Source organism: Artemia sp. Qi Xiang Cuo, chromosome 10, assembly GCF_049724085.1.
Source record: "Artemia sp. Qi Xiang Cuo chromosome 10, ASM4972408v1, whole genome shotgun sequence".
NCBI lineage: Eukaryota > Metazoa > Arthropoda > Branchiopoda > Anostraca > Artemiidae > Artemia > Artemia sp. Qi Xiang Cuo.
The window spans coordinates 33,874,123-33,888,513 of record NC_142803.1 but is presented as its reverse complement, the minus strand read 5'-3'; positions in this window follow the sequence as shown (position 1 = coordinate 33,888,513).

The window sequence follows — 14,391 nt, the reverse complement described above, 5'->3', positions numbered from 1 at the left end:
TGCAATAGGATCATGGACTGGATGTCCACATAAATTCGAGATGTTTGGACTTTAATTTCCTTTTTGCAAAGTAAACGGTATCCCACTCTATTATATATCTTTTGATAGATTATATATAATAATGCATGAGTTGACAATGCAAACCCTAGATCATGATTTGCATCTATTTGAAAATGGTATAACCGAAGATATGTTTGCTAAAACGCATGGTATCATTGTACTGGATTTGTCTGGTACACAGGATATGAGTATAGTCCGTACAGGGAGTGTGCGTTTAGAATGTACATTTACTGATCCATTGGCTGAGAGTATTGCCCTAATCTCGCTAAACCAATATGAAACATATTGGGAAATTACTCCCGAAGGTAGTGTTCTACCAGACTTGGCACCATGAACACCGGTCAAATAATTAATGTATTTAATATGGACCCCTACATGTCTCAGTACAAATCCTATTGTCTGCCCTCGGACTTTCTTGGAAAAATTCAATGTGTCAACAATATCTTGATTATTGTTAATAGCAGTCCGTCGACTGTGCTGACAGTTCATTGGCTGTGCATCTTTCAAACAATAAAAACGATTGAATTTTTTGATCCTCTTGGTCTACCCTATACATTCTACACGACTCATATCAGCAACTATATTGAGAGCAGTGGGACAACTATAATTCAAAATCGGAAGAGGGTGCAGGATCTAATGACTAAAAGCTGTGGCTTCCATGCGCTACTATATTTTGTATTCCGATGTTGCGGTTATACTTACAAGCAGTTTCTCAACAGTTATGTTGACAATCCAAGTCTGAATGACTTTTTTGTGGAAAATATCCTCTCACACCTGTACGGTATTGATTTTAATACCATAAGAATAACGTACACACGAAATTTTTTTAAATTTGTTTATTTATAAAATGCACGTATATATAAATAAATTTCTGTCAATTAACACTTTTAGTTATCTTCATATTCGACTTATATTCGAATGCTGCGAACAATTAAGGCCGATAAATCATTTGGATTCACTCTATATTGATCTTGATTGACTGCAAAGTCAGTTTAATTTTTTCTACAGTACAATTTAACTTCACTCTTGTTATATCTCTTTGTATAGTCAATGATACTATTTTCATTCATATTATGAAATTCACGAGTTTCAATCTGTCTATTTGAAGCAATATCACATACAATGTTTTCAAATGGTAAGTCACATTCCGTAACTGCCAAATAAAAATCACTTGGTTTATAGTCATAGTTGGGGGTGTTATCACAACGATGACGTAGAAACCAAATTGTCTTGTTACCCAAACAGTTGAATCGTAGACCTGATTCTTCCTCCCAGAATAATTTAAATCCACGATGATACCAATCTCGTAAAAATAAACTAAAATCACGTTTGAGATTCTTTCCAATCATAGCGGTGTAAGTATTTTCCCACTGATCATATTTATCGTAGTCACAATTGGAGCAGATGTGCCCTCTAGGGTGAGAGTCACACACCTCTTCAAGACATGAATTACATCCTTTAATTTGTACTGCATAACCTCTATGTAATTTACAAGGATTACATAATTTACACTTTTCACTATAGTCATCAATAATTGTACAATTCTCACATTGAGTCCAACTGCCAAGAGTGTACATGCACAATGGACATATATAGAACATTTTTCGGTTTCCGATGTCAACTCACTCACAGCTAAGACGAAACTGATCCTCTTCGTTCGATAAATTTAATGAGAGGGAAATGGGGGGAGAGGAGTAGCTCTTTGACGTTACCTCTTTCGAATGATGGGGGAGCTATCTACATTGAATCCATTAGCAATATTTTCAAAAGTATATCCACAATATGATTCTGCTTTGTTCCAATTAATATATCAATATATTGACTATAAGCATTTGAGTCACATTTTAAAAGTTTCATACGATAGTCGAATGGAGGAGAATAATTCCTCATTATATTGTCAAGTGTTCCCGGACATGAGAATATCCCGCGTTTAAGAGATAACTCGAGAAAATCAACATCCAAAATCAAATGTTTTTCCATAAACACTAGATTTGATCTAATTCTCTCTTTCTCAAATTTATTCATTTTTCAATCCTTTCACTCCGACTGCTGACTCTAGACTGACCCTGATTCATTAGCCACCTAGCCAGAAAAGAAAGAGAACATTTTCGATTTCGAAACAATTTTATTGAATAATTAGAACAACAACAACCTCAATAATACAGAGCATGTACAATCAGCGATACTGTTTATTGTCTTCAATATGTTTCAATAATGCACTTAAATGACAATGAAGTTAATTCACATGTGCTATATTAACTTTTGCGGCGAAACATAATGGATCCTCCATTTTAAATTTGCTCAAACATATCTAATATCTTGCACAAAATGCATCACATTCCAGACAAAGACGTTATCGTTTCATGATTTCCACCGCAATGTTTGGTGCTCTTGTATTATTATCATCAAGTCCACTATCAACTTCTAATAGGGTAAACATTCCACTCATCGCCATCAACACAAATATATATCCAAATGAGTAAAGTCAAACTGTTCTTCTTCTCACTCCTTTGAATTCTATTCACAGACTAATAAAACTCTAACAAAAATCCTTTCTTTATATTCCCTCCGCCGCTAATATGTAAAACAAGCCCTCTGATTGGCTGAGAAGGAAACATGTGATCTAACTGTTTCCGGGAAACCCATAACATTTGGCTTGAACAACAACATCAAATACTATTTCTGGATCATCCATATAACAGACATGAAAAACATCAAATAAATCGAACAACATACATAACCATCCATGAAAACAGACATAAATGTGAGAAAGTCCCTGTTTTTCAAATTCTCACTGACAAAAAACCATAAAACATCCATAATTTGATGTTGACATCCGAGAAAAACATCAAATAAATCGAACAACACACATAACCATCCATGAAAACAACCATAAATGTGACAAAATTCCTGTTTTTCCAAGTGAGAAAATTCCTGTTTTTTCATTCTCACTGAGAAAACCATAAACCACGTGGTGTAGTCACGAGTAACACCCCCCATTCTACTCCCGGCTGACTGACCGTATTTCAAACAATAGGCTATACGAAAAATGTGGTTCAATACCGCTCTCTAGGGTTATAATGAAAGAAAGGTTGAGGTGGTTAGGGCACGTTGTGCGGATGAAGGATGACAGATTGCTGAAGATTGTTGTTTTCGGCCAACCATCTTGGGTTAACGGAAAGCAGGTCGTCCCCGTCTGGGGTGGAAGGACGTCATAAAGAAAGATTTAAAGGAAATGGGAGCTTCGTGGGAGGGTATAAAAAGGGAGGCTGTGAATATATTGGGGTGGAGGAGGAGCGTGCGTAGCTATGTTGGCCTGCGGCGGCTTGGTTCTGCGGTGAGCTGTTAGTAGTAGTAGTAGTAGTGTTATATTACAAATCCTATTATAAAAAAACACTAAGTACTATTTTCTTTTCAATGATTTCTTTTTCCATTTAGAAAATTATATTTAATGCATACCTACCTTCTTATTTTTCAATGACTCCATTTCTGTTCTGTTTAGAGATGTAGAGGGTGTATTCATGTCCACTATTCACTAGACTTTCAAAGGTTTTTACAGAAGAAAATCTAATTGAGAACCAGGGCCGGATCGACTAGGTTCGGGGCCCGATTGGAATTTTTTTTTTGCGGGGCTCCATATATATATATTAAATTTCTAAGCAAAATTCAAATTATGTAACCTTTAGCATAGCTGTTTGTATCTCACAATATTTCTTCCAAGAGATCTGTTGGGTTACGACTGATCTAATACTTTAAAAGATGTGAAAGGTGTTCTTTAACATATCCAGTCTAAAAATTACATTTAGCCATGTGAATATGGTTAAATAACCTTCAGGGGTCTGTGATGGGTGTGCCGCTAAATTGATTTTGTGATAAATTTGTCCAGCTATTTTGAAGCTGAAAACCTTACGACTATTTTTGGTTCGATCATAGCTTACAGCAACTGAAAGGTCAACTAGCCGCCCTATGCGCCAGCAATGGCTCGGGAGAATCTTTATCCTATATCCATCACTTACGTTGATTGACGCTAAAGCAAAACATGAGTTCCAGTTTCGTATTTGTTTGTGGAACTCTTTAGAGAGCTGAAGAGCTGTCCTATAACAGGCAAAACAAATTTATTTGGAAATTGTTGATGTAAGAATACAATTCGACCAAGCAGGCAGCAGTCCCCAAGTAGATCATCTTTGTTGGCTACTTTTCCTGTGGGATAATGGTGGAGTCCACAGTGAATACATACAGAGTTGAGGGGTGCCAATGACTTCTAAATAACACGTGGGTAGTTTACGGCATCTTTGTAGGTTTTCACTGGGTTTTATGCCACAATTTTCTGGCATCGAAGATTGTGATAGTGCTGTTGTTCTAACATAATATTTTATTCGGTACTTGTGTACACACTCGAGAAGTGAAGTTAGGTCAATCCTAATGAAATATACCAAAATATAATGAAAATATAATACTTTAGAAACAAATTTGGGCTATATTTTTGCACATTAGGGGTGGGGGTAAATTAAAGCGGATCTGCATGTAAAATGTGTTAGCTGCAATTATTCAGCATATTATGAAGTAATAATTGTTTTCTAACTTTACGCTGTCAAAATACTTTACCCCAACCCCCATCCCCTAATGTAAAATATATAGCCCAAAATGTATAAGTTCAATGTATTCTGTCACCCACCACTTGTTTTCCACTGAGCGTAACGTAATTGTCTCTTAATACAGACAGATAAAACCGGTTTGCTCTCGAGTGTGTACCATTATGTACACAAGTACCTTTATTTCTTCTGCACTTTCATTTTTGACTCGTTCTGATTCTCGCTATCCTGTTACAGCACGGTTCTTTGTTCTTCACTGTCACTTTTGATACTCTTGATACTTGTCTTGGTGTGTCTGCTAACCCTACAATTCCTTGCTCTTCTCTTTCGTCTTTGGCAAGTTCTGATTTCTGCTGTTGCTTGTAATTCTCGCTGCTGACTATCTTCTAACTGCACACTTCTTTGTTCTAGCGGTCATATATCTTCTAATCACACATTTCTCTGTTCTTCATTTTCATTTTGATTTGTTCTTATCCTCATTTTCCCATATCTTGTAACCGCATGCTTTTTTTCACTTTTGTTTTTGAGTTGCTGTGACTCTTGCTGCCACTTATCTTTTAACTGCATATTTCTATATTCTTCAATTTCGTTTTTTTACTTGTTTGAATTGCCGCTTTTGCTAATATTTTAACTACATATCTCTTTTGTCTTTATTTACCCTATCATTGCTTTGGACATATTTTCAGTGCCTTTTGCCTTAGTTGCTTGGATTGGTCTTGTTACTTTTGATGTTCTAGGTCAGTGGTTCTCAAACTGTAATACGCGTACCCCTTGGGGGTATGAAACAATTTTTAGGGGTACACGTCTGGCCAACCAACAAAATAAAACAATCCTTCGACTCTAGAACTGACAATTTTATTTATATTTTAGCTATAGTTTACTTAGTACCGGTAACTGAGAAGGGGTACCTAGAATGTATTGTGGGTAAAAAGGGGTACAGTGTCTAAATAAGTTTGAAAACCACTGGTCTAGGTTTTTCATTATTATCCGTCGTATATTTATGTTTCTCAAGTTGCTCTCTGATCTTGTCTCACTTGATGGTCCAGTTTGCTTATTTTGAGCTTACGGTTTTGTCCTCTTTTGTTCTTTTTTTTACTCATTTTGTCTCAACTTTAGTTTACGTTTGTGTCCCTTAGATATTATGAAACTGCTGAAAATACCTTTTAAAATTTACATCACCGAATACATCACCAAAGGCACATGAATTTACGTATTTCTAAATTTTTGTTCTGCAAATGCTTCTAAAACGATTTTAAAATTTGTTTTCCTTGTGTCTTCCCTTTCAGTCAACGTGATTGCTAAATTATTTAGTCTATCCTGATTTATTGTCGATACCACATAGTTGTTTTTTTTACTGGTTTTAGCCTGGAAAATGATCTCTCTCCTGAAGCAACGCTTATTGGAATTGTTAAGAACACTTCACAATTTCGACAATCAAATGTTCGTTTTGATGGTGGCGCGGGGCCCTTTCAAACGTGGGGGTCCTTCGCCCTTTTTCCGGCCCTGATGACAAATTACAGAGAAAAAAAACAACGTAAATATGAAGACAAAAATTCGACCTGAGCAAATGTTGTGAAATTGAAAGTATAGAGTATTTTTGCAATTTTGCGATTAATTAGGTTCGCTTATTATCTTAATAATAACGCTTTGGGGTCTACATCTGATATGGACACTTCACAATTTCGACAATCAAATGTTCGTTTTGATGGTGGCGCGGGGCCCTTTCAAACGTGGGGGTCCTTCGCCCTTTTTCCGGCCCTGATGACATATTACAGAGAAAAAAAAACAACGTAAATATGAAGACAAAATTCGACCTGAGCAAATGTAGTGAAATAGGAAATATAGAGCATTTTTGTAATTTTGCGATTAACTAGGTTCGCTTATTATCTTAATGATAACGCTTTGGGGTCTACATCTGATATGGACACTTCACAATTTCGACAATCAAATGTTCGTTTTGATGGTGGCGCGGGGCCCTTTCAAACGTGGGGGTCCTTCGCCCTTTTTCCGGCCCTGATGACAAATTACAGAGAAAAAAACGACGTAAATATGAAGACAAAAATTCGACCTGAGCAAATGTAGTGAAATAGGAAATATAGAGTATTTTTGTAATTTTGCGATTAACTAGGTTCGCTTATTATCTTAATAATAACGCTGTGGGGGCTACATCTGATATGGACATATGGTGGGAAATTAGTAGTTTCAAAGGCGGTATGTTTGCATAAATGTTAATCTGGAACATATTAGGAACTGTAGTGAATCACTATCTAGTTGCGGTTTTTTTTATTAAATAGCTTCTTGTATGATTTATTCGATTGAATCATGAATTTACGTGCTATACCGTGAAAAAAGACTAGATTTAGGAAAAACTCACTAGTTTTAGAACAAAAATCACTACAAATCACTAGCTAGAAGAAAATCACTAGGCAGCATAAAACATCACTAGCAATAGTGATAAATCACAAGGGGTGGCAACTATGCTTGGCTTGTGTTATAATTAGGGTTTCCACCTAAAACACTTTTGATGGCCTTAGAACAGATAAAATGCACCATATTCGCCCCCCCCTCCAAAATGGTATACGGATACAAAAGTTATATTTACGTCTTCAATAAGGAACATATATTCAATGTAAGAGAATAATTCCTTTGTCAGTGGGATATATAGGCAAGATAACCCAAAGCAAAACAAAGCCAATTCTTCACCTACATTATAGGTCGCTACCTTGGTTGTAGCTAGTTAGCTCAATAAAAAGTGGCCTATTCTAATCAGATTGGCTTTTGAAGCTTGGTGCAAGGTGACACATTTCGGGAATATTATTTCATTACCAAATAAATGTACTTATTCATAACAAATAAATGAGTAAAAAGTTGTTTTTTTTACACAGTAAGTTATATTTGCTTTTGATGGAACTTATTTGAGTTTCAACCCATGCAGCTTTTGCCCTGGGCACACAAAGTATTTGAAAGTATTACGCTAAAATCAATACTTTATTACTAAATATCACAGTTCATATAATTATCCAGTAAGCTTATCGCAGATCATTTCTGGTCTTCGTTCTCGGTGCGAACAAAAAGCTCCTCCCACTTATTTCTGCATTAGCGGGAATGCGGGTCAGTCTGACTTGTCTACCCGTGAAAAGATCTGACTTCGCTTATGTTTATATCTGCAAAAACGTTCTCCGGAGCACTCGCACCCCGGTCCGGGTTTTTATAATGGGTGAGATAGAGTATGATCATACTGGATAATTATATGAACTGTGCTAGATATGCAGTAATGCTTGAGCAGAAAACGTTCGAAATTAGATTTTATCATGACAAGATTAGGTTAGCTCGTTGCAGCTTCGCTCGTACCGGTTACTCTCACATAGAGACTCATGAGTGATAATATTTATCAAAAGTTTCATTCAGCAATCATTCCTACAACACGTGGGCTTATCAATCTTTCAGCAGAAGCAATCCTCACAAATCAAACTTTAACTTCCTTTCAGAGGAGCTTCAACCGTATTAGTTAATGAAAACTGCCGAGAGTAGCAACATATCATTGTTGTAAATGGCAGCGAAACACTTGCTGTACGACAATTCAAAATTACAAGACCAACCAGACTCACATTAAGAGAATGTGGTATCGTAAATGACTTAATTAAAATCCTCATTACCACAGTCTAAGATTTTTTCAAGTGCACTGCTTAGTGCTTACGGTTGCCAGGACAGTTACGAAGTCCAAACGACCTCATTCTTAAACAAAAAGCTATAAATTACCTTGAAATGAGTCAAAACTACTGGCCGAAGAAAACCTTATGTAAGCATGTTAGACAGGTTCATTCCAAAGCATATTACATGACAAAGGAATCTACTTGACATTTTTTCTTCACGCTAATCACAATTATTAAACAAAGATTAGAGTCTCTATCAACATTTTAGAAATACACTAAGTTTATAGAAATAGCGAGAGGCCGATACTGCAAGGGCCACGCAATCTAAGATAACTGTTGCTGTCAGATATTTGCTTTTTACTAAATAAAGTAAATTGTACCTATAACGTCCTTTATTTGAGTCACGGGGCGGCGGAACCCCATTTCTGATTTTATAGTTTTTTTCTTCTCATGGTCATTAGCCTAAGAGATAAACTCAAAACTTCCTTCCAGTATAGGAATCGTGCAACAAACAAAAAGTTCTATTTATATGTGAATATTTTCCACCAAAAAAGAACTTTTCTAGCATACTACGTATTACAAAAAGGAAACAAGAAGATACTGCCCTGTTTCTGAAAGTAAGTTTCTTAGGAATTGCGTAATGTTGGAATTGCATAGAATAAGGGATCATCTCTTAAAAAAATTGGACTTCCTAATATGGGAGATCTTTCATTCTTGCTATCATGCAGTCTGGGCTCAGGAACGACCTGAATCAGGTCCAGCTACGATCACAATCAAAGATATCGTCGGACCGCAGCTATACTTGATGAGAAGAGAGAACTAGTGTCCCAGTCGGGACTTTTGGATGTACCAACTTCAGAACATTCAGTTTACGATTATCTCGTGTGCATAAGAACTTAATCCTATAATTTTTCAACTCACAGCAGACAAGTGAAGTGTAAAGGAAGAATTTTTTTTTTCTTGTGAGGCAGAGTCGCAGATGTTGCTCAAACACAACTGTGATCGATGTGCTACAGTTTTTACAATCACCCACATGGCCTTGGCATCAGGGATCTAGTGTTTGCTATTTCCTTTTGGTTACTCCCTATTTCCACTTGAATTGAATTGTTTAATTAAAACTTCTATGAAGATATTTTTGGCATTTCTAATTTGAGCATTCTGGAAGCCAAATTAAGGAAGCCTGTTAAAAACAAAATTGATAAAATTAAAATAAGATAAATTGCTGATGCAATATTCATTTTGCCAATCATTCTTTGAAAATACAAAAAAAGAAAGAAGTGTTTGTGTGCGATGAACAGGATTTAAAACTTTAAATGAACAAAATGAATGTCTGTCAGAAAGGTGGATGCCCTCCCCCCCCCCAGCATAATAAGGTACAATTTGCTTTCAAATTATAACACAAAGGAAATGCAAACATGTGAGAAAACATAGTAATTTGTGACTCGACAGCATTCCACGTTTGTTTTTTAATGTAGCGTTGATGTAAAGGGTCTATTTTGTAATACGCTCGTCAGAGGGTGTTCTTTCTCCAAAGTACGATAACTTTTGCTCGTTGGAAGTCAATCCATTTTTCTTTGTGTTATTTTTTTTTTAATATGCATTCTATGTAAGATTTTTTTTCCAGGTATTTTATATCGACGCATAAGTATATGTCATATTTAAGCGCTTAAGCATAGGAAGGGGGCTTCAGGTCTACCCCTTCGCAATCTCAAGGCTTATACTATTTCCCCCGGAGCATTGAAAACCTTCCATATAATCGGCCTCCATCTCTGTTTATTCGATTTGGCCTATCCTTCAAAAAATGAGTCCATCAAAATGAATTCTTGCACAATAGTCGGAATCTTTCGGCAGAGAGAGGTGGATAGAGGAGAGAAGGAGCGCGTCATTCCAAATTAAGGATTGCCAGAATCAAGTGAGCCGTATGAGACGGCAGGAGGCGTTAGCCCTATAGAAGAAAAAATAGTTTGCAACAACGCCAAAATGTTGTCAAATTTGGAAAACTTTTGAAACTTCTGTGGCTAAGGAAATAAATTAAAAATATCCCAGCCTCTATTCCACAGACTTTTCTACCTTCCCCCAGAAAATTTTCACGAGTACTCTGATCACAATATTTCTAATAATATAAGCAACGTTTCTGGAAAGCTTCTGACTCCGAATAACTCCACCAACAGCACTCTATTTGATTAAAATAAACAAAAATATTTGTATAGCCTTAATAATGACGACATTCCAGATGGAGTTTTATCTAAGAATACTTTATTTCTTTCCTTCCTTTTCTTTGATATACTTTTACCAATAAACTCCTCACTTTCTGATTTGTCTGGGGATTTCTTTCAATGTTTTGATATTTTAGCGTCAAAGTATATCACTTCACGGCTAACTTCGTTAATTTATAAGGAAATTCATAGTATTTTTACTGCAGAAATGCAGAAATTATTTTGCAAATTAAATACAATCCCTTGTCTTTGGGGCCTAATTTAAATAACCCGACACTCAAAAGCACTTAACTACATTACTCACAATGCTCGAATTCATTAGCCAACACAAACAAAGCTCCTGAGCTTTTTCTCTAACAACGCCGGCATATATACATGAAGATAATTTAGAGAGATCAGTAACTGAAGAACACTTGACGAATTAAAAGGAAAAATCAGTATATTATAGGAAAATCATAAAAATGTCGAAATTTGTAACTGTACCATTGCACAGAAGTAAAAAAAAATACTTTGTTCGTTCGTTTTAAGGAGTTAACAGATTCGGGTTTGATAAGAATTAATTCTTTAATAAATTCAAAATTACCAAACCGCATTTTGGTATCTCAACTTTGACGCAGTTTGAAACACTGGCTTTTACTCTCTAAGGTCAAATAATTTGCAATTTATCATTGTTTTTACGAAACAAAAAGTCGAATTTCCTACAAACTTCAGATATCTTATGCATAGATGCAACAATTTGTAATTAACAACTTCTAATAGTTCTTTATCTATTCATGTTAATAAAACTGTGACACCCGACAAATTCGTAATTTTGAGACCAGTTAAAGGTATCTTCATTCTGATGCTATTTGCTACATAGGTTTTTCTATTCTTCCTATCAAAATGCCAATGGTTTGCAATTCATAATTGTTCACAACAATACAAAAAGATCAGTTTTCGACAAGCTTCGAGTATCAGCTATGAACAACAATTTATAAATGACAAATTCCACTTGTATTTGGATCTGAATTAAGAATTACTTGCGAAATTCAAAATTATTAAACCATATAACAGTGTCTTTTTTTCCTTTGCTATGTGCAACACTGGTTTTTCCCTTCCAAATATAAGTACTTTGTGATTCGTCATTGTCCACTTGACACAAAAAGGTCAATTTTCTGGAAACTTCGCAAAAAGATTGAGGTTCCAAGCTGACAACAAACACAGAGCGTAAATAATGTTCCTTGCCTCTTATATCTTGGTTAGACTATCTTGACTTTTTTTTTCTATTCGACATATTAAGATACCTTTCTTATTCTTTATGGTACATGTCAACATATGCTGATATATAAATAATCCACCAATTTAACTATTTATTGATAATAAAACAACAATCGTGTTACAAACTAATTTAAAGCAAGCATGAAATCCGTTTTTCTCTTCAGTAACACGACAAGTCATTTTGGCTATTATGCTCTTAATACCTGACAATGATGTATATTCTGCTAGAATAAATGGGTTTCAATAACGTCTTTGATCTTTATTTACTTATTTTTACTTTTTACATTCATTATTTTTATTTATTTATTTTTCACAATAGTCTGGTCTTAAAAAAATCTTCAACTGGATTTCTTTACATGTATGTTTAATGCCTAAAAGATGCTGGAAGGAAACAAGGGGGAACAAGAATATTTTATTTTCAACCCTTATTTATTGATGAATAAAACTCGGGACTCTGAACTCTGGATCTACAGCATACAAGGAAAAACACAGAACTCATTTTTTTTTTTTTTTTTTTTTTTTTTGCAACATCTACTCCTACTTTTAAAATTTCAATAAAAAGTTTAATAGGTTTAGGAAATCTGGTGATTGCAAATTTTTAAACTGAATTTAATATATTCTCACAGTTTAATCTAGCATGCCATGATTTTTTTTTTAATTGCTTGTGCCTCTGAAAAATTAAATCATTAAATAACGATGCGAATATTAAAATGACCTGATTAAATTGTTGAATTCGGAAAAACTTCATAAGCAATGATTCCATTTTCCCGAATTTTGCAGCAAATTCGAAACGAATTTTTACAAATTATTGCAAAAAATAGACGCGATAGAATCCAAATTAGGAATTTGGTTAGAAGACTGACTCAATAAGGAAAAAGATTTTTTTCTAATGAAATAAAGAGCAACACTAAAACTTAAAGAGAATGGCAACTATCCTACATAGGCGGGGAATGCTAAAGCCTCAGCCCTCCACTTTTTACGCAAACTTTGACTAGTGATTTACTGAAAACATTATAGACCAATTTAATACTCAACTGGTAATTACCAATTTCTCGAATTTGATTGTTCAAAGCAAATGAGAATAAATAAACCCTTCCATTTTGCTTTTGTATCTTTTTATCACAACTTTATCACACTTGACTTTAGGACTTTAGCAATCTTAAGAGCAAAAATAATGCTCTACGTTCTTGCGCAAGAGCATTATTTTTCATGCGAGAAAAACAAGCCACTTTGGCGTAGCGAGTGAGATATTGAGAGGGTCGTAGCCCCACGTTATATATAGGATAATTCATGTTTGATTTAAGCTTTAGCACAGCTCTTTACTTTTCATTTAAAACAAATATTCTTGTATTTAGTTTCTGTTCCTTTTAATATCACATCCAGTATAATCTTTATATCAAACGAGGTCCTAACCAAATGGGTGGGACCTCTCTTAACTATTAACAACTGCACCTGGCTTTTACACTCAAGTTTTAAATTTTGCAGAAAAAAATTTCAAAAATCAAAATTGACACTGAAAAAAGTGGCCCCTTGCAATGTTTTGTCGGGGGCCTGAAATTTTAAGTGATTTTTAGGTCGTGATCTTTATATTTATAGGGATGGGGTCATTAGAAGAGCATTAATCCTGGGGAATGCCCCCTCCTTCTGTCTTTATGCACATAAGCACACGGTACAAAATTGATTACGAAGTCACCAGTCCATTGCAACAAACAAGATAACAAAAATAAATAAACGTCTTATCAACATAAATAGATTTATATAAACACTTGCCTGTGGTGCCCTACAATATTCAACATGTCCAATTCTTATCCTGGGAAATTTTCCCAGCCTAATGGTGCAATGCAAAGATAATTTTTTAATTCACACTAGAACTATTTCTGTAACAATAGAAGAACCATTTCCTCCTTAGCATCCATATTGCATGTTTAGTAAATATTTTTTTTCCAAACGAGGGTGTGTTAGAGGTTAAAACCCCTTCTTCACATTAATTCATTCTTCTGACAAGTCTGAAATAAGGTCTGAAACTGTATGCAAAAAGGAACATTAGAACCTTTTAACTCTTTCGATTGAGCCCTCTCTCACTATTCTACGACCATTCATTCGATATGATCACCCACTGAGAGAGAGACAGAAGGAAAACCCATGTTACCAAAATTCGGGAACAAAAATAGAAAATTTTGTGCTTCTGTATATAGGAACTTATAAGCTCTGAAATGGGGCTCTGGAACATGGTGATTTTGGTGAGTATGACGGTGCAATTTTTTGAGCCTGTGCCCCTTTTAGGGGCTGTTTTGCCGCAGTTTCTTATATTAAGCAAAATCTAGAGTAACCGTCAAATTCAATTTTTCCGATGTACATATCGTATCAAAATCCTTTTTTTAAGAGTTTTGACTACTATTATCAAGAGTCGCTCTTTACTTGCACATAATAATCATAAATAATATATATATATATATATATATATATATATATATATATATATATATATATATATATATATATATATATATATATATATATATATATATATATATATATATATATATATAATTTCTTTTGGGATACCAACAGGAAAATACATCATAAACTTTATTTAATATAGCGAAGTTAATA